This window comes from Ischnura elegans, chromosome 11, assembly GCF_921293095.1.
Source record: "Ischnura elegans chromosome 11, ioIscEleg1.1, whole genome shotgun sequence".
Taxonomy (NCBI): domain Eukaryota; kingdom Metazoa; phylum Arthropoda; class Insecta; order Odonata; family Coenagrionidae; genus Ischnura; species Ischnura elegans.
Genome location: NC_060256.1, coordinates 75,404,118 through 75,427,145, shown reverse-complemented (window position 1 = coordinate 75,427,145; position 23,028 = coordinate 75,404,118). Strand labels below are relative to the sequence as shown.

Sequence of the window (23,028 nt, the reverse complement as noted above, 5' to 3'; positions counted from 1 at the left end):
TCACTTCAGGAGAAGATGTGTATGAGGGGAAAAAAACGAGACAATAATGCGGAAAAAGATTCGAAACAAATCGAAAACACGTTCGCATCCGTGCGAGATGAAGGAGGATCTTTAGTGAGGGGAAAGGAGTGAAAAAAATGATAAACAAGTAAAAGCCATTGGGCGGAACTGAAATCCTTGGCGGAACACCCTGTATATATCCCTTCTCATCCCAAAACGATGCCGGCAAAGACAACCCCATCTCCCTTGCCAAGAGCACTGAGTCCGTACGTCACAATTACAAAAAAATAAAGAAGTGAGCCTTCGCATAAAAACCCGTTCACTCTTGCTAAGACCATCTTTCTCCCTTTCTCTATACATCCTACCAAACCACCAACCTTTTCCCTTCAGCGATGAAGGAAAAAAAAAACAGACAATAATACGTTCGGACGAAAAATAATCAAATACATACACTTTTCCCTCCCCCCTCACAGAATCTCAACCCCTTGCCTTGCCTGGAAGGGGTGGGAAAAAAACCAGCGCCAAGGGAGGAAGATTGAAAGACGGAGAAGATGGGAACAAAAGACGAGCGATTTCCGCCATAAAGAGCGTGCGATCGTGAGGATGTTTACACCGGGACCCAAATCGCTCTAGCCAAAATTGCTCGGAAAGATCTTTGAGATGGGGTTTACGGATGCCTTTACCTGTAAGCGAACCGCCTTCTTTTCCTTAACACTTTCGAAATGGCCGCATTGTGACACCGATCGAGAGACAGACGACACTCATTAGAAAACCCAGTCGACACAACGCAGACGTAATGCGTTCACATAGACAATGTTTGAATCAATAGTTATCCCATTTGAGGAATGGTAATATGGAGAAAAATATATATCAATAGTCGCGTATCAGAGGAAGGATGGCGTTATTGCTCACCATTGGCGAAATTATACAGCTACTAGCATAAATAATAATGATAAAAATGTTAATTTGTTCATTAGGATGCTCAGGTAAGACAATATAATCAAAATTGAAATAGAATGTCATTGTGTCGTTCACAAAAAACGCTGTCGTTATGACCGTTACAAAAATCTTATGACGGAACGTTAAGCATCTCATAGAAATTGCAAACAAATTGGTTAACGTGAAACTCCTAGGATACCAGTTGTAAAGGATGAAACGATTTCAGGGTTATCATATTCACTCCCTACCCCTATAATTTATGCATACTAAAAATAACAGTTACTACGCAAGCTTATTCAAATGAAAGAGGACTACGACACAGCTCATGTATACATCATCACGGATCGCAGATAATTATGTGACAGCTGCACTCCAATGATCTTAGCGGTAGCCGAGAGTAATATGGAAAGCACACCTCTTTGCATTGGAAGCCTGGATCCAGAGAATACTCCTGTATTTAATCCAGTCGATGAGGCAAAGATGAGATGTATCGGACCAAGGATGACGCGATACCAATTCGCGAGCTTGCCGCCGCGGCTTAGGCCGAGTTCACATGTCAAGAACAAATGAATGCGACGTGAAATAACAGAAAAAAATACAAGGGCGCTGTCTTCCTTATTTCGAGACCCGAGTATCGCTGGTGAAATTCCCCAAGCTCGAGTGCTCGAACATGAAACCTACAAAACTTGAATTTTTTTGCGTTCCATCTCGGCGTCAATTCATCTTCGATAACGCGTCGCATTTTCGAGCAATTCGAACGCGCTAAAGTTTCTGCTCTCGATATTAATACTTGGCTGTGTTTGAAAGCAGGGCGAGGTATGATTTTTTTATGGAAAAGGTAAGTTTTGAGAGGTGCTGTAGGTGGAAGGCATTAGAGTATCACCGGCTCCATCGGCACCAGTAATTTCTTTCCAACATTGATTCAGGAGCTCTTTCAATCAACGAAATGCCTACGTCATTATCGAGAAAGAAAGAGAAATTTCGAAGAAATGGTAAATGGAACAAGTATTTTTTTAAATAAGAATTCAGTCAAATTCTTTACCTAAGAGTCTCATTACTTATGAATCATTTCACTTTTGAATACATAGCAGCGTAACAGGGGCAAAAGAAAAGACGTGGGTATTTACGGCTTAATGAGGATTACAACGACCAAAGAGAAATAGTCATATTTAGCCAAGCATCGATATTATCCATTTAAAGTACACAATTATTTAAAGAGATATTACGGAAAATGCCTATTTTAGGAAATATTTGACAAAGATAATGTCCTGAAAACAATATATATGATCGCAACCAACATGCACACGAAGGGAAAATACATTCGAAAGAATAAATAACTAAACTGCCATTGTGTATCTACTAAGCTAATGTGCATCCCTGTTTCTTAGGCAAGGAAGTCCAAGAATCAACTTGGGTAGAATAAAAGAGTAGGACAGATTGAAGCGTGAAGTGACTTCGACGTGCGAAAAAAAAGACTCCATGAAATATAAAACATCGGAAAGTAACACACTCCCGCATCTTTCCGCTCAATGTTCTCGGACAAATGTTTTCCTTCGGACGCGAGGAAAAATACAAATTTCCCAACACCCTTAAACACTTGAAAAATCAGAGCGCTATCCGAGATGAGGCTACGATGAGGGGGAAGGCTTAGTAAAACGCGCATGACGCTAACCTAGTTCCTTTCGGGAAGGAATAACTTGAAAATGAAAAACTTTTCCCTCGTTTCCCCTAAATACTTTAACTCAAGCAAAAACCACCACACGTACCCCACTCTACCGCACGTAACGTACATACATTCCGGCGTCCGCGAGGATTACATATTTCTTTTTTATCATCCCCGTCAACACTCTTTATTCCTTTCTTCGGAGAGGCGTCGAAAATCTGCAAGGCACGTCCGTTGTGCGCGCCGCGAAGCCTTCTCATTGCACGGGATTCTCCGACGGTCTCGCCGGCGATAGTGTGCGCGCGCTCAAAACCTTAGAGTGATTGAGCTGGGAGTGTCGATTCAATCTTTGGCGAGGCGTGCTTTTAGCCCGACGCCTCCGTTGTCATTGCGCTGCTCGAGAAAGAGGCTGTGGGTAGAGGGGTTGGGGCGGGTAAAAAGGGTGGTGACAAGGGAGAATAGGGACAGATAAGTCCCTGGCACGATGGTGATGGGAGGGGGTGTTGGGTTGAGGGATGGGAACGACTGATGAGTGTAAATGTGAGCTCTTACCTCTGTTTTTTCCCACGACAATGTCACCGACTGACGTGTCTCGGTAAAAGTGTTCGGCAAGGGTGTTGCGTTATTATTTTTTTCAAAAATTATTTTAGTCGAAGCGTCACATTTCTCTGTGGCCTACCTCACGTGCTTTTAATCTACCAGGATATGAGATTCTTCAGTTTTTTCCGATCTTATATTTATTAGTAACGAAAGATGATGAAACGTGTGACGGAAAATGAAGACGGGAAGTTAAGTTCTGGAGGAGAGGAGCTATATGCTGCTGCGCAACGACATGTTGCAGTAATTTACGCTGACTTCAAGGAGTAATTTTACTTTGAGATGGGTGGAAATATTGTATTGTAAGAGTAGATTATTAAATAAAAAATAGAAATTCAAATAGACATTATCATTCAGGCATACAGGTGATGCATTTCTGCGTACATGCATATAAGAAAAATGGATATCGTGATTCTGATTAAAGAAATAGATGGAATTTCTCCACGTGCCGAAATGATAAAATGGTGAATAAAACGCAATTACTTTTACAATGGCAAGTTATTACTATACCTCTATTTCTCGTATAAAACAATGGAAAAATTACGAAATAATTGAGGAAAAAGGCTCCTATAAAAAGGCTTGACGGCTACAATCAATTTCATTGCACGTAATTGGTGGAAATCAAAGCTTTGAAGTCAAAAGTAATGTAAAGTCTTTAAATCTCTGAACAAGGAGGAAGGAATACTTCATTCCAAGTCTAAGATTTCTGGTAGTATATGATTGCTCTCCAATGAACATTACGATTCCCACCATGAACCTGGGGTCTTTCCGGAGGCACGCGTTAATATTCTACGAATATGAACACAAAATTTGTTCCCCATACCTCATCATCGCCCCCATACCATCATCAGGAGATTGATGATAGATATTAAATCCCTTCATTCCTTAAAAAAAATGATTCCGGAAGACAGGCATTGTACGAGATCCGGAGATGGAGAATCCGAATGGACGGAGATTCAGGAATTGCGTGTGAGATGATTTGAAGACGTCACACAGAGATGCATTTTCAAGCTGCAACCCAAGTCAGTCGTGCATGGCTTTAGTCATTTAATATCTCATTTCCTGACATTTTTCCCACACCCCATTCATATTCTTCGCAAGGAATTCCCGGGGCCTTCCTCGAGGGCGTAAGGAAACATTAAAATCGCTCGTTTCGATTGTATGCATCGTTCACTTCATTTTCTCACCAATCTCAACTCTCACGAAGTATGAAATCTCCGCAATTTCATTCTTAATACTGCCACGTCGCATCTTTTTCCACCTCAAAATTGAGAAATCGGTAGCGTTACCTATTTCGCCATTGCGGAGGACTTCAGTTATCAGATTTTCAAAACGAAGTTCAGATAGGCAAAAGAGATTCATAAAGAATTTTTCATTTAAGGCATTCTATCCTTCTTTTTTTGTAATTATACAGAGAAAATAGGATTAAAACCTAATTGTAAAATATAACTGACCTTTAAAGAGGAATATTTACCTCAATTGTACTATGGTAACGGTGTCTTTATATACTTTTTGTGTGCATTTAAGCGTTTCGAATGATAAAAGTTTTCTAAAAGGATCACAGAAAGTCTTAGGAGGAATAAATTTTTAAACTCGAATTGAAACAAAATAATCGTAGATAAAAAGGGGAGAAAACAAGGTCTCAATTTATAAAAAAATGAAATAAGATTGTTAGATAAATGTAAACAGTAAGACCGATTTAAATTATATTCATGGTACACCTGCTAAGAACTCTTCCACATTTATCGGAAAATATCTTACGGGTAAAAATGAACGCCTTAATTCTAGAATGGCAAAATTCCTTCGCCGTCAAGCTGAGAATTAACATTACTGCGTGGATCCGAATAAATATTCGGAGGCTGGAAGAGTTTGCGAAAAGCAAAGAGCTGAGAGATAGAGACACAAAAACCCCTTGGAGACGACACATTGTTATATGACGCGACCTGACGACTACGACGTCACAACTAACGCACGCGTTCTCTTGATGAAAAAAATCCCTTTTATAACACGCCAACTTTCTCGGGCATTCGCCCGAATAATAATGAAAAGGACTGCAAAGGAAGGGAACGAAAGATAGCGGGGAGATACAGAGCGGGGGTGGTTCCAGACAACAGCAGCTCCGAACCGGAATATAATTAAAATTTTTCGGAAAAAAAATCGTTCCGCGAACACGTAAATACGTAAGAAACAAAGGAGAAATGAACTGGATAGTGATGCGACGAGATCTGAGACAAAGAGGAGCGCCTGGAGAATGACGGGGGAGGCTTAAAATTATTCCCGAAGGAGGAGATAATGGCTGAGAGATAGTTTCGTTACGTTCGTGCGACGAGGCCGCTCCTGACGAGCCCATCGAGGAGAAAAACAAATGCGAAACGACGGATTTTTAAGAAGAGGATAAAAAAAAATCACGTCGGAGTAGACGTGCTTTTCGGTTTGATGCTCCGTGTGCGATGTTGCTTTATATTTTTCCCTCCATCCCGTGAGTAATATATGATGCGTAGGCGCGCTTGGGTACCGAGAAAGGAGAGGAAACTGAAAGAGGCAGAAAAACGCAAGGAGAAGTACGTGTAGGTGGTCGAGGACAAGTCACCGGATAACTTGCTCCCACAGTTATCATGCACTCAAAAAAATCCTTGAATATATAACGTATAAAGGTGTCATCTGTCGTTGGGAATAAAAACTAACTCCAACACTCACCTTGTTCACAGGGCGACGGTGGACGAACCAAACTTCTCAGCGCATGAATAAACATAATTATAAGTATGAGAATGGCATGCATCGGAGCGCGAAAACTTACACAGGGTTGTCATTTGTGCCCAGCGCGGAGGAAGTAAACGTCAGCGTTGTGACGAATGAAAGGCAAGTTGGTCGATGGGGATGATTCTTTATGAGCAAAAGGCGACACGTAGAATATATAAAAAATGAAGATAACGTATCGAGATGCAGAAAACGAAAGTCTACTTCCTCTCACGAATATTGAGATATAAAAGCAAAGTTGACACGTGACCGACTGTAAGAATATGTTTAGATTCAGAACCTCATATTTAATCAGGTTAGGTAGATTTTTCAGCTATTTCCAGTGACTGACTGCTCCCATCTATAGAAACTTTGTGTCTTACCACATTTATTGCGTCTTAATCAAGAATAATTTCATTTGGTTAAGCAAACGAAGTCAAAATACCTATCAATATGTGAAAAGCAATTAATGACATTCGATGAATTGACTGGACATTGAAAATTAGACCAAAGATGTTTTAGGATGATTTGCAGCGGACGGAATACAAACTGCGCATAGAAATTGGCAGTGACAGCAAACAGGCATGCAGTTATTATTTTAAAGTGAGAGTTTTACACGCTACACAGAGATATGAGACTTACCAGAAAATAATAGTTGATTCCTCCCTCCTCAATCGCCATGAACTGTGAAAGAAGGAAAATGAAAAAATTAGGGCGAGTTTGTGATATTTAAGCATAGAAGTCAATTAAAACAATTGATGATCAGATTATGGCCCAAGAATTTTTTTATTCGAATTAGATAAATATCATACTCAAAAACTCATGTTTTATCATTTTTGCCTGACTTGCAAAGTCAGATTTTTAAGTGCCAAAGTCTAATTTGAGAAGAAAAAACTCCTTATTTTCATACAGTTTATGCATTATTTGTTTACAGGGAATGTAATTCACTCAACTTAATGCGAAATAAATCACACTGAAAGCCCATTCTTGAGGGAAGAGAATATTCAGGTATAATTTGACACATCCCAGTCTCAAAGAAAAAAGTAATTTGGGGGATTACTCACAAATCTGAAATCAAAGCACCTAAGCCCAAAGGTGCACCTTACATGCTAATTTGCGACGAGTCTCGAGACCCAAGCGGCTTAAAGGAATGGGAGAACATTTCTCTACTACCCCCGTGCACTGGAAACAGGGGTGCTACGAGACTTTGGGGAGATTGGGCCTTAAGCGGTATTTGCAACACCAAACTACTTAATCGACTCGACAAACTTTGCACAGGTACCAAGTGGAATCCATGCCTGAGAAAAACCATTAAATGAAAATGTTTTAACAAGAGATTTCACAAAAAAATTAAAATATATTTTAAATAAAACGATTTGGACATTTCAAAACTTCAAACAATATCCATTCGAAATTAATTGTGCAATCAATTTATTCTTAATTGAGACACATGTAAAAAACCGGTGATATATTTCGTCTTAAATATGTATTAATCATAGCTTTTAGAATTATATCCATTGTTCGTATTGTCAGTTAATTTTTTCTGGTGATTATCAGAACTACAATTAAGAGATACTTGTGGGACACTGCAGCAATCGACAATATTAGAGAAAAAGCTGGTTAGGATAAGGATAGATCCTAAGATGCCACTGCAATAAAGACGACGGTGAGATTCTTGATACCTCACACATCAAAGTTTGAGCTATCAATCATGCTTCAGGACAAAGGGAAAGAGTCAAGATTCACGCCACAAAGTTCCTACGAAGTTCATCCATCTCGCGAGAGTTTATGAGAGGGTTATTGCATAGTTCAAGTAAACTGAGAATTTCACAAGAATGGCAATCTTACCTTAATTTTCAGCGCAAACATACAATGCAAATTTGTAGTGGAGTGCTAATGCTGGTTGTCTAAAGATTTCTTTTTTGCAAAAAGTACTCTCTCGTGAGCAATAAGATCGGAAAGTAATTCCGCAACGGTAATTATTGCAAAGTTTATGTGAATTGAGAAACTCATAAGAATTACAATCGTACCTAAATCTTCAGCGCATGTATATAAGGAAAATTTGAAACGGAGTGGTGATGCTGGTGGTTTAAAAACTTTTTTCGTAAAGTACTTTCACGTGAATAATAAGATCGGCAAGTAATTCAACCATGATACTCGGCACTGCTCCTCGTAGCAGGCTTATGGGAATGTCGCAAAAGGGGTCCACACGGTTTTTGAAGGAGTATGAAAGTTGAGAAGAGGGCAGAGGCTAAAAGGTTTGGGGAAACGTCACTGGCTGGGTTGGAGGATATTCCAAAACTCCTTTAACGAGGGTTGGGGGAAGGAACAATGGGAAAACTTGTTCTGCATCATCACCGTCAACTCCTCCGCCATAATATCGGGCAGATACTAAGTACCCTAATCTCTCGAAGGTTTGGTCTACTTCCCACCTATCTCTATTCAGCCTTAATACCCCCTTCCCAAACTTTCTTCCCTCACTATTATCCATGCATAATGGTCTGATTCCTTTCCATGGTCTTGTGTTCCAACTTTTATGAGCTCGGAAAACAACATTCCGCCACGCCTTTACATGCTATACTTGAAAAGTCATTCATATTCCTAGCATCAGCGCGAGCTATCGAAAAAGACTTCCTCATTATTAAATGAGATTTTAATAAATCAACTCCGAAAACTTTATAAAAGATGTCTTTGAATATATTAACAAATATTCCACACAGGAATCTTCATGATTCATTTAGAAGATGAGTTACACTTAAGTCAAATAAACCTTTAGCTGAGTAAGTATTTTTAATCTTTCAGTGATAATATTGTTCTTAAAAATACATTTGAACCTGTGAAAGAATGAGAAAGGAAATTCAGCGTAACATTAGGACTTTTTTTACCCTAATTTAGTAAAATATTATTTACTTATCTCCTAATGTGCCAATTATAGTCTACAAAGGACTGAAAAAACATTTTTAAACCTTCTGCGATGCACGCAAAAAAGTACGATGCGTTACTCGGTGCACGTGTTATTTTTATAAAAAATACAGTATTCTCAGAAAAAATACATACGCCAACACCTCTAAGGAGCTTTGACAACAGATTTATACTCGCCACAAATTCCACGGTAGTATTCGTTAGCATCTCCGAAAACATTCCTCCCGTGTGACTTCTCAAACGGCACGTTATTCTCCTTGTAATGTCGAATATAATCTCAAGCACGCTTCCAAGTTGAGACCTGAAAATGAAACCTGAGACAGGAGTCAAATGGAGAGTGAGGACTTGAATGCAGCGACAGATTAAGGTCCTTTGGAATGATAATGCGGCATACGATTCCCTAAGACGCCGAAAACCTCGCATGGGAAGATGAGAGGGCACGGTGGCAGATGAGTATAAGATGACAAGGAAGGTAACCCTTTTGGAAATGCAAACAAGATAACAAGTGACGTTACAATAACTCGACTCAAGTCAAGGTTCGCCTCCACTCCCCACCCTTATGTGGTTCTTGCCACGATAAAGCCGCCCTCTGCGTATCTCATTACCTTAATCTCGCGAGGATATCAAGGGTTACTTAAAGAGAACGACGCTTAGGTGGCAAAAACACGATTCAACCAAAGTTTCGAGCAAGATGGGTGACGCAACGGTGCCGTTTTCACGTCTCCGAATGTATGTTGGCTAATTGTGCGGTTGGATTTCAGGGAAATTCGCATGCAAGTTCCTTCTTTCCTTCATCATGCAAATCTTATCCCTGGTAACTGGAGAGACATAGATATGCATCGTTGGCTGGATGCACGCTCGCAATGTGATGAGGATATCAGAAGATGATTATCCCGGTGGACAAAATGATGCACATAGGCAGAGGGATAATAATAAACTATTTAAAAAATTACATTCAAACCTTCGCACCTTAAGGGCACTTGTTTGAACACGAAAAATATAAAAATCGCTTCGAGAAGAAAAGTACATCGAAATAAATCAAAATTCACTCACTCAATGATTCAATCCGGGGGTTGGCAACGGTTGTGTGAGAGTAGAGCTCACCTCAGGTTAAGCTTTAGGCGTGTGAATATCATACATATTCCATAAATAAATCTGATCATGGAAAACATTTAGATGGGACTTCGACGAGATACTTAAAAAAGTAGACGCGATGGCATAATCGCCATTCATGGTTGCAGTTGAATTATACTGACACGGATTCGGATACCAAAACTACTTCCGATTTCGGAATTACAGAAGAATTTCTGGCATCGCATTTACAAAATCTTGAACCATACTCCGGAACATATTTTCTTTAACGAGTATACTTGTCTGCATCTATTCCTAATTCAAACACTCCTATCTTTTAGAACAGTCAAATGAAAAGTTAGCACAGGGAATGATGAAGTTAACAATTGTTATTCCTCTCGGTCGCCACTTCTCAGAAAGAGCAATGAGCATGACCAAGGAGTAGAAAAATGACGATTCATCCAGTATTTCCGGTTACAATACGGCCATACTCGTATCTGGCTGGAATGGTAAGTTTGTGCCTAATGGGCGTAATACGCCCAAGATGCATGTGACCGGATAAGAAGTATTTCTGCGCCCAAGGGCAAAGGGGAAAAGAGGGCGCAGGACCGAGGGACGTGCGACCTACTGGGCCAAGTTTTAGGGCTGGCGAACATCATATAGGGCTTTTGAAATGAGGGCGAAACTTCCTATCAGTGGAGGCGACCCTTCCTCCGGCCGGATATCTTCTCCTCGCTCCACTGACTCCAACGCCGAAGTTTCTCCTCTAGGGGCGCTTAAGATTTGCCGGCTCACGAGGGAACAGTGGCTCAAGACTCCATCCTAAACGATTTTTTACAATAAGTCTTCATAAAAATGGGCTGACCATGAGATGTGTAAAAAACTAACTACAATTTATGGAACTGACAAAAACCTCCCAAATTCGCTTGATTAGGAGGTCTTGCCTAAACATAGAACATACAGAATACTGTAACATTGTATCCCCTAATTTAACAGACTACCATGAAATTCCGATGAATTATTTCTCAAATTAAACATCACCATTTAAATACATGAAACTGCAATAATATATAACTACCGCAGTTATAATATCAATTTATTTTAAGAATCTTCATTCGATAAGAAGTACCTTTCAAGAGTTCCTATCAATAAAAAGCTCATTAAACGCAAATGCGGTTAGATAAGCTAAAAACTAAAGTTGTAGTGGATTATTTGAAAGCATACCTAAAGAAAAGAAAGTTGAAAAAATATAAGGGGGAGATTATAGTTCAGTTATGTGATACAATGAGAGTAAATGGAATAATCATTCACTTTCAGCAGTTTTTCTTTAAGTCGGCTTGAACAATTGTCTGATTATGCAAGATGTCGTAAAGATAAAAGGAAACCTTTCTACTCTTGTTTCCTGGTGTTACAGGTCGTTTCCTTGCATTAAAGCCAAGACAGAGGTGGGGAGTCAAGAGGCAAGGTCTTTTCGGATTGCAACGAGGGTGAATAAATATTCTCCAACCCTTGCGTGAGATAAGATGAAACAAACCCGCAGGCCATACCCCTCTCCAAACAACTGAAAGGAGAGGGATTGAGTGTGAGAGGAGGGCATGAACGTAAGCGAAGGCGTCGGATGACGAAACAATAAAAATATCTCGAAACAAAACACGAGTGAAATGGAAAAAAATGAGCATCTCGCTCACCAACAAGGGTTAAGGGGAACGGCTTGGAAGAAGGGTTGAACCCTTTACGACGCCACCCTTACAGCACTTTACCCTTAGAGCAAGGACGGTGATTTTTTTAAAGACCCACCACCTTTTTTAATCCCACGACCTTCCCATGGATTTCAAACAGAAAAATTTTCTCCTCCATCATCTAATGTACCCACATCTTAAACACCAGCCTTCGCGCAAAGGAAGACATGTTCCACACGATTGCCCAACCTTATAACACCATCTCAGGAGCGGTGGTGGAATTGATGAAAAAAAGAAAACACAAGCAAGTGCTCTCCTTCATCTGAATAAAATTGCTGGAGCAATTTTCTTTTACTCCAGACCTTTTAACCATCTGAACTTTACAAGCGCAATCATTTTACGAAAAACCCTAAGGAGAATCTTCGAAGATTGCACAAACTCCCGGCAGGCAAAAAAGGGTTTGGACGTTTCAAAAGATCCTTTTCAAAGACCGCCGCTCCTTGTCTCAGGATCCTTTCTTCCATTGTTCCGAGAATAAGAACAATCTTCCCTGAAGATTCCACTGCATACTTCTTCGTTCTAATCCACTGGGAAACCTTTCCTGACTTATCTCTGGGTCCCCCCACAAGATTCTGCTAAAAAAATGAGAATAAGAAAAGCAGATTTTTTTCACTCCTTCATCTGCATTCAAAAAGCAAGTAAAAAAATGAGACCGGGGATTCTCCTAAAGAACCAAGCCTTAAGGGGGAAAAGAATAATGAAAAATCTCTTATAAATATCTTGCTGAGGGTAAAATCTTTGAATATGTACGGAGATTTAAGGAAAAAGTGTGGATGAAAGGATAAGAAAAGGAGATCTTTTTAAATTGCCATACCTTGAGTAGGAGAGATAATTATTTACAATCCTTATCCCCTCAAAAAGAACCTTGCTGCCGGTAAAATCTGAATACGGTTGGAGATTTAAGGAAAAAACAATCTCAGTAGATGCAAAAAATGAGACACTTTCAACCACCAACAACCGTACCTTGAGAGTTGTGATAATTAAGTTCATTCTTTTCTCTCCCTCAAATATAAAATAAAGGACCTTCCAGAGTATAAATCTTTGAATGCGTGACGAGATGCAAGGGTTATGTGTAATAAAGAAATCGAGAAAAATGCGGCGTAAAAATTATTTTTCTTTTCCCACACGGCGTAAAAAATTTTCTACCACCCTTTCAAAAGATTTTCTTGAGAAATTCTTCCCTTCCGTTGGGAACGCGTGAGAGTTATTCAAGAATTTCCTTCTCTCTCCCCCTTTCTTTCCTTTTCAGGGGAGCAAATGAGATGAGATATTCCCCCATACTCCGCGGTTATTTTTCTCCATCGGCCACACCCCTTACACCGAACTCAGGAAAGCTTTCCGGCTTCTTTTTCGCTCGAGTTACGCCGGGGAAGATGGAGCAACAGGTTGAGGGAGCGCTCCAAAGGGGTGGTTTTCAGATCCCAACCCCATTCCCTCTCTTAAGATTTACCCTCCACAATCTTTTCGTGTTTCTTCCAGATGGAAAGAGGGTGCGACCAGTGACGGGGGAGGGTTGAAAACGGCAAAGAGGGTTGAAAAAGGGGATGTTGTGAGAAATGACCCTTCTTTCACCCCATTTTCCACGTAAACGACTTCAACCTTCTTCTCCATCTTCCCCCAACTCGCTTTTCTTGCAAAGTTTTCTTACATTTTTTCCTTTGCCGCACCCCTTCAAGATATATCCGTGTTCTTTATCGGCTCAGAGGGTAATCACATATTTCATAAGCCCCTTACACTTCTCCTTTCAACCTTTTCCACCCCTTAAGATCGTTCATAATTTCTTCACTTGAGAAAATGACTCCCATGGGTGCTATAATTATATTAACTAGTGTTTCTTCAGTGATCTATCTTATATAAATTCTCACCAACAAAGAAATATACATTGGAAGAAGGATTAAATTCCTAAAGAACTTAGTACGACGGAAACGAACGTGCATCGTAGAAAAATATATCAAAATATATAATCTTGAAATACTATTTTCTTTCGTAAGAAATACAGCGATAGATCAAACCTTAATCGATCAATACAGTTTTTAGTTAATTTTAATCTACTGCTACCTAATTTTTAACAGAATTTATGTGAATTATACTCACCTAAACTCTAGTTGGAAGCATGTTAATTTAAAATGAGGAGAATAAGATATATTACCAGTGGTATCAATTATACAGCTTATGTTAGAATGTTTAAGGTAATGGAAGAAAAACTTCGAATGAATGAAAAATTCTAAGCTCTTTAAAAATGATTCATATCCTACAATATTGATCATAATCTGCCCAATATTGAATATTTAAAATCGATAACCGTCTAAAATCTCTAACTTACTCGCGATGAATTGTGGATACAGGTTTTAAATATAAGCAAATAGTCTTTTAATCAAAAAAACAACCAAAAATTTCAGGGATCTATCAGTTTACGAGTACACAAATTTTTGCGCAAGAAGACATATTGTCCCTACGATCTAAATATTGGTACTGCCTCCTTTAGAAATTGAGACACTGAATGCGGAAGCCCTCAACTCTCTGCAGTAACCACTCATAGCCGGATTCTTAGGCGAAAATTGACCCTCTTGGTCGAGTCAACACTCTAATTTGCCTCCTTGACAAGCCGACATCCTTCAACCCCTCCAATCCCTAACGAGGGAAGCATTTTGCGGCCCCTCCAAGACTTCCGTGAACCTCCGTGGGGAAGATTGGCCAGAAGAAAGCAGAAGTACGGGGATAGCGTCTTAATTACTTTCAGGAAAGCCACCGAGGCTAGTAAAGGGGGAAAACCACATCCCCGCCCCTTCAAGGCGCCACTTACACCAACAGTCCGTTGTGTTTTCTCCCTCCCCCATAACCTCAGGCAGAACGAACACCCCGTTTCCTCGCAAGACGGCGTAAGAGCAACCGGTGGCTGCTTTAGCACCGCTTTCGGAATGTCTTGAGGGATGGGAGATAGAGAAGTTGGGAGAAGGGTGCCATACAGCGGGGGGATGAGATAAGTTTGGCTTTCTTCCTCCTCAGTCGTTTGCGGAGAAGGGTAAAATTTGCTATGAGGAGGGGAGAAAGCTTGTAAGGTTAAGAAGTCGGCTATAGGCGAGAAAATCCTCCGGGACATGGAAACATCGTTAAGGGTTGGCACTTTGTGGGGTGAAGATGAGGGTCTTCGTTATCCCACTTAAGGAAGTGATTCATCAACTCGTCCTTCCATCGAAAACTGACGTTCGATTTTGTACTGAAGAGATTATGAAGATAATGAATTTCGTATTAAAGAGTAAAAAGATTATTCTCGCCCTTATTTTTCTACAAGGGAGTGAAATAAAATGTAAATCGTCACCTTCTATCCTTTGAAAAATGCTTGGAAAGGATACGATTCCATTACAATTCTATGCAAAGAATATGCAATATTGCGGAATTAGAGATTCATATTTTTTTAAATGTTTTTTTTTTATGGTCCAGAGAAAGGTCAGATACATTTATTCAATATTACGGAAAGAGGATATGCTAGCTGAAAAACGATTATTCGAATAAAAGAAATTTTCTGCGGATTTAAAATTTAGCTATAAAACGGAAATGAATAATAAAAAAATATGATATGCATATGCCATATGGCTATTCAAAAATTATGCCATGGATCAGTTTGGTGAGGTTTGGAGAAAATTTACTTTTAGATCTTTATCGTATACTTAGAGATTACTATAACATTTTACTTTCCCTCGACGTTATTTCAACTACAGCCAATTTCAGCTCAGCATGAGTATTTCAAGTCGAACAATAAAATTAAAAGCCAGACGAAATGCATCACTTGGCCATAACTATTGAGATATTCTGCACTCTGAAAAGGTCACTAGCCTAACCCACCGCTCAAGTGCCGATAAGCAAAACGCACAGGTAATCCACCACACCCCTCCCCTTATACTGAAGTCACCCTACCGCATGCTTATTCCCGCTTCCCTAAACACGCTTGTGGAAAGCCCCCCCCCCCCCCCTCACAAGCTAATGTCATGCCACGACCGGGTTTCTGACTTGGAAGACCCCGCGACACGTGTTGCCTGTTGCAGCCTGTTTGCCACGGATGGCACCTGGTGGACGCTCACCCCGTGCATTGACGAAAGGGGTAGGTACGCGGTAGGCGGGAAAAGTCTGCAGGGGGTATAGAGGAAAAGAATGCACCTTCGGGGGTTTCTTTATCAATTCAACAATATGCAAAACTATTCTTTGCTTGCGTTATATGATTCCGATGGTCCCAAATTTCATATTACATGAAAAAAACAGTAAAAAGCTTGAGCAGGTTTAAAGAGCTTGGATGGTGTTATTTGGGACGATAATAAATGTTTTTCCACTCAATAAGAAATAAAAGAGAAATCAACTTGACCCCAACCAAGCGCAGAACAACGAAGACTGCCAATGAAGCTCTCCGAATAAATGCAATACTTTCAGGGTTACTACAAATAGAAACGAATGAATTTTATAGGAAAACGACTTTGAAAACATATGTTAAACAGAAGTGGTTTCCATTACCTCATACTACATATTATCTCCTTAATCTAGGCCCAAAACCTATTCCCGAAAGGAGTGGTAAAAGTATATCTTCAATAGCTCTTACAGAAAAATTGGCTATGATAACAATTTTTACTGACAGAAATATTAGCTACACCTGTTATCGAACAATTCACTTCGTTTTAGTTATGCAGACTGATAATCTTCACAATAAACGCGAAAATAAAACCTCTTGAAGTTCATAATTAACTTGCGCCCTAAAAAAATGTCTGCCTCAATAGACGCCAGTCGAGAAAAATAAAAACCACCATTTATGGGATTCATAGAATGAAATTTATAGCCCTAAATTGTTGGCGGCCCATAAAAACACGTCGAGGAAATATATTTTGATGATCTTTCAGCAAACTAAACTACGTTCGTTAAACGCTCGAAGGAGACAGAAGGTTCAAAAGATTTGGGTTTTAGGCGAGAAATAAGCAATAATTTTTATGCTTTTCGGACGGTAATTATAGTGGTGAGGCCAAGGTGGTGTCGTGGAGTGTGCTTGCCGAAGGGAAAGAGGATGAATCTGTAAACTATGAAGCGTGACGTACAGAAGGCACGCTTCTGGCGGCAGTCGCCCGGGGCACAAGAACGATTTCAGTGGTCCGTAAAATGAACGCGGAGCGGCGAATTTTGGGGTTGGTTTGTCGTGGAGGCACAAGTCTACTTTACGGTTTTACTTGAGGGGGAGCGCGGAGAATTAAGTATATACACATCGCTGTATTTCGGCAGTGGGAGGAGGAAACAGCTGAAGGCAGATATGCGGGCGCACGCGTCTTTCTTCCCACCCACCTACTCCCACCCAACACACACAAAACCAAAAAGGCCCTCCAACATCAATGGTATGACTATCCACACGCCTTGGCAGAAAACCACCCTCACATTTCCCTTATGAATCCGACGGACGAAAGAGCAGTCACGTGCCCAGAACTGCTTACCGATCCCACTTTTTTTTAAACGCTTTTCATCTCTCACACCAATCATCTTGGGGTTTCGCACACGAGAGCTATCCTGGTTACGACAGTTCAACGAAGGTATTTTCTTTTTTATTTAGGAGGCATGAAGTTTCAAAGATTTTTTTCTTCCTCCGTCGTAAAATTTTATATGCAGCTTCTTCTTAAAAATTACGATCATGTCTTCACTAGGTGAGAGAATTTAACGATGACAATTATCGGGGCGGGGATCGTAAATGCCAGCTTTTTTGTTCAAAATCCAACCCTTGACACCGTAAGGGATCATCAAAATCCTATCGCCTTTTCATTTCGGCAAACTCACTGAAATACACGAGGCTACAGCTTTAAGTGCATTCTTTTTTTTACTTGAGTTATCTTAATTTGAAATATAAATGTCATATTCTACGTCTAAATCCAGCTTTCTTATGAAAGGAAAGCGATAAATTCTTTGTGAAGGCTAAAATGAACTGTTTTGCGATCCAGATGAACACCCTTGGCTATGACGACTTAAGTAAAATAGTAAAGTACATTCATAGAAATTCATTTTATGAGTAGATACCTCAAGTTAAGAACGGATTTTAAAAAAATATTTTTGAACTGTACTATTACTCAGAGGCATTTGAGAGGGGAAAAAATCCAACATAATTCAGTTCACCCGAGTACGTTACGATTACTAATAATAAATAATATCTAATGAATAAGTAATATGGATGATTATTAAACTTTTCCATAACGTAGACGTATTTAAGAGGAAAATAAATCGAAATTAGTTCAATTCACCCGACTAACGGTGATACTTTCTAATATAAAATCAATATTATTGCTTCCTGATTTTATCCAAATCCTAATCCGGCCTTGTCCAATTAAAAGCAACTACTGATTTCACATACAGATACATTGAACTGATAACTGAGAGCGCAACACATACAAGATAATTCGTGCGCGCGTTGGGGAGGGAATTTACGATCACAACGAAGCAACAAATCCACTTACTCTTTACTATTTCCTTCCACACCTCTTCATCCCATCTTCGCCAGTCGTCAACACCAGCACCCACACATTCATTTCCTACCATATCCAACGATTTCTGAGCGACCAGGTTCCAAGCATCCACAGGATAAACCACGACGCCAACCATATACGTTCCCGTGTCTGATGACCTGCGGCATTTATCCATCGAAGGGAAGCGTGCCGCCAGTCCCCTTATTAACGCGCCCATCCCGGCCCAGGGAAACGCACGCGACCGCCGAGAGGAGTCGAGAAAAGCATTTCTCCTCATAGCTTCGACCCCACACTCCGACAAGACTTGCAGACACCCTCATCCTAGGACTTCCCCCCTGGTCGTACTTCCCTGGCGTCGGGACGCGGGGGTACCCCACCTTTTTCCCCCCTGCACAGCACATTGGGGAAGTTAACAAAGAGAAAGCCTCTTTCCCCTCAGGCGCACCTGGCTAAAAATGAAAGAAAAAAATGCATGTGTTCTGCGCTCATGCTTGTGTGTGTGTTGCTGTGTGGTGCCGGTGAGTGTCTATGACTGGGGTGGGACGTGGAATTGTTGGGGTACTGTACACTTCCGTGGAGAAAGTGGATTGTTTCCGGAGGTACTAGCAAAATTCAGGGATGCAAGCTATGTGACGTGCTGAGATGAGATTGAACCGTATCCCATAACTTAGCATCCGCGCCGCTATCTAGCTGTGCAGCGTTCGCATTATTATCGAGATAGCTTTCATTGTGAAAAAATTTCATAGCGAATGCAAAAAATGTCAAAGGTATCTTTCCAAAATTAGCTTAGGTACTTTCTGCGACCGCGGGTTATTCGCATGCCAATGTTCAACAGGGTATCAACCTTATCAGTTATTACAAACTGTAAAAAATGAATAAGATTAGGATAAAATTAATTTTTTTAAATATTTATCAGGATTTGATGAGACCTGCGGTTTTCTTAAAATAATATTCGACGTCATTTCATTCAGAGAAAAATAATGTCAACAATAGATGACTAACCGCTCAAGCGCATTTGGATTAGGTTTGAATAAAACCCTCAAATATTTCACTTTTGTAAGAACGTAGAAAGATTACTTACATATTAGACGAATGTGGACTTAAATAAGCAATCTAAGCCTTCGGATAATATGAGCCATAGAGATCCGCAAAAGTGATGAGGAAATGTCCCACCAGATTCGGGTTAGCGGGGGAAAAAGAGGAAAAACGCCATAAGCAGGCCAGAAAATAGCCCATGGCATCTTCTCATACTCATAAAAAGAGGAAAATAAGAAATCATGAGAAGAAATAACAAGAAAAGCCCTCGGTCCATTGAATTCAATTCAGAAATCTGAGGAGGCATTTTTTTCTGGGACGCCATCTTATCACCATCGCTCTTCCTTATTCGCTGGCGTGAATGTGAAGAAAAAAATAAAACATTGGCCTTTTTTTCGTCGAGATATTCGCCCCTTATCCACACATCCATACTCATGCTTGGGGAGCTTCGTCCAGCAATCCTTTCTCTTGCCTTGCCATGGAAAAACTCCTACGTTCCGGAGAAATAAAAAATCTCTTTCGCGTGACTTATTCCGGGGGTAACAATGGGGTCTTTTGGGGATCTCCCGGACAAGAGGGAAAAGGAGTAGCAGAGAAGGAGAAGAAAGAGGAATTGTTTAAAGCAGAGGAGGTCTGGGACAATAGTTTCGGTGTCGAGCAAGTCCGAAATCTCTGGGGGAAACAATGCATGAATTGATGAAAGGAAAGAGAATGGAGAAAGATGTCGCTGGACGAAAATATGGGAGGCCTACAAGAAGGTATATGCAAGATGAGACGGCGTCTGGAAGAGTTGATGGGGGATATAAGATGCTTTTGCGGGTATATGGGGTACATTAATTAATATTCAGATCGCTGCTGTTGTAAGATTATCCTAAAAACATATTGTCTTGGCCATTAGGTAATTGCAAAAAAAAAAACTCTTGCAAAATAGAATTTCCTATGGTTTGTATCGTATAAAACAAAGACTAACTCAGGATGAGGATGGCATTATAGCAGTAATTATAAAAACGATTTTAATCCATACGAATAAAAAAATAATAAGCTTTTTACAGCATTAAAGTGGATTCATCTATCTTTTCTTCTAATCGATTTTTTACAGCGTGCATATTATTTATGAGCTTATATTTATCTTCCTATAAAGTATTTAGAAGATTCTTAACGTATGCATACTTTCTTATAAATTATTAAGAAGATTATTGACTTACATATCCTTGTATGATTGATCATAATTAATTTTCAGCGAAGGAAGCCAATCATTAACATCTGCCTTCAAGAAAGATAGAAGGAGGAAGAAACGGTAGGAATGAATATCAAAGTTGCTGAATAATGCGGTGTAAACGGTCGGCTATCAGGAAACGATCATGATATCCATCGGCGCTTGTGTTGGCGCACCTTCACCATCAAAAACATTCTTCAAAGGATATAATGTGAAAAAATAGTCACATCACCGACACCTGAAAACCACACTAGCCAAACCATCGTCAATTAAATCCTATTGAAACCCATTCCTTGCGGTCGGGTAGCACACAAGCTGCACCCTTTGACTTTCAATGCGCCCTACCCCCGTCCGTGAATCAAGTTTGAAGAGAGAAAATGAAGTATGGAGATGGATTGAAGAAAAATACAAGAAGACACGAGGTTGGGGATGACTTCTCATTCTCAGGGGTCTTGGTCGGGTAAAGTAAAGGGGTCAAATTCACCGTGGAAGGCGGTGGAAGGATTGGGAGGGTTGTTTTAGCTGAGGGCATAAGAGCAGTGGGTGAAGCAGGAATTTTTGAGCGGAGGGGATGTAAGAAAGGGTGGTCCGTCTCCCTAGGGAGAGGGTAGATGTTGACTGAAAAGAAAAGAGGACGAACAATAGTGGGGGAGGGGGCAGATGGGTATATCCACACCCATTCTTTTTCCCCAGCCCTGGACCAGGGAGGCTGGAACTTTTTGACCCCTCCGAGCCAGATGAATGAGGGTATCTTGGGCACGTCTTCTGTCGAGTACCCCCGCAGCAGCAGCAGACCTCTCCCCCCTCCCCGTGGTTGTCATTCTGGATATCACGCCAAGGCCATTGAGTCACGAAACGAAGCGAGGCCCGTGCGGAAAACGAGGATATGATCAATTGTTAAACCCTGGACACGCTCACCCTCGAGGTGCACGTTCTGGAGGGCTGAAATAATTGGTTTGACTCCTCGCTTCCTGAGACTAATGCGGAGTGCCAGAAATAATGCCTTCGAGAAGCGAGAACGAAGTAATAAATAATGGCAAACGCGAGGAAAAATTATGGAACAGACCTGATGTCAAAGGGTGCTACCACGCGTAATATATATTCTGGATACTTGCTTCGAATTATCTAACATTGTTTTCGTTTGTCCCTCATTTAAAGTAGGTCATAATCTGTATAACTAATGACTATATTGGGCTTGAAAACATATTTCCAATGAAAAATTACTAATTAGGGGTTTATTCAAAAGATCTACGAATTTATATCCACATTGAGTATGAGAGAAGGATACAAAAACCATGCACCATTTGCGCAGAGTGGGATCGATAGATAGTAGGTTAATAAATCTTAGGCACAGGCACATCACCAAAGATGCATTTGCTTCCCATTTCAAGACTCTCCGATAAGTTAAATACGGAAAATTATAACGCAAGGAGTACTAATGAGATGAGAGGAACAGTGATATCAAGCATGTAGATGAGATGACGCGGATTACCTTATATTTTGTATGCACAATGTCACTGGGGGGAAGTTTGGTTGAACGAAAAAGTATTGGCTTGTCAGGGAAAGTAATTCAATGGGTAAACTGATGTATTAGCTTGTAGAATGAGGATAGAAATATTCTCCTAGATCCAAGAAAAGAAAAGGAGAGACCTACATAAGTCGTCTTCGCAAGGCGATAAGAGGGGAGAGACCCCTGCTGGAAAAACTATGGTTTTCCTGGAGAGGGCAAGAGGTTTATCCACTCCCCGGTTGACTTCCCAGGAGAGGGACATCCGCCAGCCTTGCAAGTCCACGACCGCTGTCTTAATGTTCCCTCTGGATTTCCCCCTACCATCGCAGGACTTGGAAGGCGGAGAGGGCAGCTGTTTACACACGCGAGGGGACATCCTCTGCCTCACCCTCCCATAGTCACTATTCGGGTGCATCATTCTTTGCCTCCTGCCTCGCTTACAGCAGCGGGGTCACACTGTGCGCATGGCATCTCAGGAGGCCGGGTTCGACAAGGGAGTTAAACATCCCGTTGACTGACTACTTTAGGGAATCATCGCAAGATGACTTATTCTGTGGCTATGTTTGGGTGAGATATAGGCATCAGATAATAGACAAAGGTCATGTTTTGGGTAGCACTAATTTTATGGAAAAAATCGACCAAATTCAGAGGTTTCACAAATTATCCGAAAATAACAAATTGTAATGGTGTAAGATTTCAAAAAAGTACCTAAAATACGCCAATTACTCCATTTTTCAATTTAAAATTGCTAACATCTTAATTGGTTTGATAATTACTCCAATTACTTCCAACAATAAATCGGTGAATGGCCCAAAACAAATAGTATTACAAGTTAGAGACTGACATCAAAATTATTGTCCACTCCTTTTTTCCAATTCGTCTCATCTTCATCTTCCTTCCCAACATTTCTCGTCTTCTTTTCGCTCCCCACGTCCTTTCCCTTCCCAGAATTCCCTGCGCTTCGCTCTCTTCCTATCTCTTTCTCTCAAGGGTCCGCTGCTGCTCGCAAAGATTTGATGGACGTGTCCTTTATCTCGCGCGCAGCATTGTGGGAGACTTAATCAGTGGGAGGGGTTTTTCCTCGACCGTCTCCCTCCAAGCGGAAAGCGTTTCCTCCTCGT

General features: G+C 40.6%; 1 long non-coding RNA gene across 1 annotated transcript in view; it reads right to left on the bottom strand.

Annotated features, from left to right (window-relative positions):
- Window positions 1-6,459: 6,459 nt before the first annotated feature.
- The window catches only part of LOC124168215, a 111,226-nt gene continuing 94,657 nt past the window's right edge, over window positions 6,460-23,028 (bottom strand). The window contains exon 3 of the long non-coding RNA XR_006866870.1: window positions 6,460-6,619. This is a non-coding gene — a long non-coding RNA (uncharacterized LOC124168215). The remainder of the gene's footprint in view (window positions 6,620-23,028) is intronic.